The following is a 1,442-nucleotide window of genomic DNA, read 5'->3' as shown; positions in this document are numbered from 1 at the left end:
AGTTTCTGTCTGCAGCCAAATGATAGGTTTGTCAGAATTTGGATTCGAACCCACTCCTCCTGAGGAGACTGCGACCTGAACGCAGCACCTTAGACCGCTCGGACATCCTGACACTTGTGTTCCGTGAGTGCTGACTTGTTGGTGCTACACCTAAAAGCAAGGAAATAAAAGCTAGTGATTCTCTGTTCAGCCCCATCAGCCCACAGGCCTCGTTGGCGCAGTTAGGCAGTGCGTCAGTCTCATAATCTGAAGGTAGTGAGTTCGAGCTTCACACGGGGCAGCGTGTTGCTCTTTGATACCTGAGAGCGCTTAGACGAAAGAGCGGGCTTCTCTGTTCTCTTCCCTGTGGTTGTCCCTATCTCCTGGTGGCAAAAGACCACAGCTCCTCTGGAGTGCAGTCAACATGACGTATTGTGAAAAACTGTGAGGTTCCAGGTAAATTCCCTGAATCTCATCCATTATATTCAGTCCTATGCTATACTTTGATATACAATGTCGTCACAATTCTGCATTCATGCTGGGCTAATGCTGAATGAATGCTGTAATAGCATCCCTCTCATATTCATGTAAGATGTGGCCGTGTCCTCCTGAGGTTTCAAGATAACACTGGCTACCAATAGCTACTCGGATCAAATTCAAGGTACTGATGTTTGCCTACAAGATAACTACTGGCTCTTCAGCAGTATACCTAAACTCGCTGGTTCAGACCTATGTGCCCTCAAGAAGCTTGCGTTCTGCAAGTGAACGACGCCTCGTTGTGCCATCCCAAAGAGGCACAAAATTACTCTCACTGACCTTTTCCTGGACTTTTCCCAGCTGGTGGAACGACTTGCCTATCTCAATTTGAGCAGCTGAGTCTTTAACCATTTTCAAAAAATGTCTAAAGACACATCTTTTTCATCAGCACCTGACCATTTAATATTAGCATTTACCTAATGCAGTGTTTTGTCAAAGTTAACGCCCTGCTGGCTCAACATGCCAGCAGACTGAAGTTTCTGTCTGCAGCCAAATGATAGGTTTGTCAGAATTTGGATTTGAACCCACTCCTCCAGAGGAGACTGCGTCCTGAACGCAGCACCGCTCGGCCATCCTGACACTTGTGTTCAGTGAGATCTGACTTGTTGGAGCTACACCTAAAAGCATGGACCTAAAAGCGAATGATTCTCTGTTCAGCCCCATCAACTCACAGGCTTCATTGGCGCAGTTAGGCAGTGCATCAGTCTCATAATCTGAAGGTAGTGAGTTCGAGCTTCACACGGGGCAGTGTGTTGGTCTTTGATACCTGAGAGTGCTTAGATGAAAGAGTGGGCTTCTCTGTTCTCTTCCCTGTGGTTGTCCCTATCTTCTGGGGGCAAAAGACCACTACTCCTCTGGAGGGCAGGCAACATGACCCTTTTTGAAAAACTGTGAGGTTCCAGTTAAATTCCCTGAATCTCATCCAT

At 46.9% G+C, this 1,442-nt stretch overlaps 1 non-coding gene across 1 annotated transcript; it reads left to right on the top strand.

Moving 5' to 3' along the window:
• The first annotated feature begins 206 nt into the window (after nt 1–206).
• Nucleotides 207–280, top strand: trnam-cau (transfer RNA methionine (anticodon CAU)). Its single transcript has one exon. It is a non-coding gene; the product is annotated as a tRNA-Met (tRNA).
• The last annotated feature ends 1,162 nt before the right edge of the window (nt 281–1,442 follow it).

This window comes from Sinocyclocheilus rhinocerous, unplaced genomic scaffold (assembly GCF_001515625.1).
Source record: "Sinocyclocheilus rhinocerous isolate Xijiao unplaced genomic scaffold, SAMN03320098_v1.1 scaffold29970, whole genome shotgun sequence".
In the NCBI taxonomy this organism is placed as follows: Eukaryota; Metazoa; Chordata; class Actinopteri; order Cypriniformes; family Cyprinidae; genus Sinocyclocheilus; species Sinocyclocheilus rhinocerous.
This window is presented reverse-complemented; position numbering and strand designations above follow the sequence as displayed.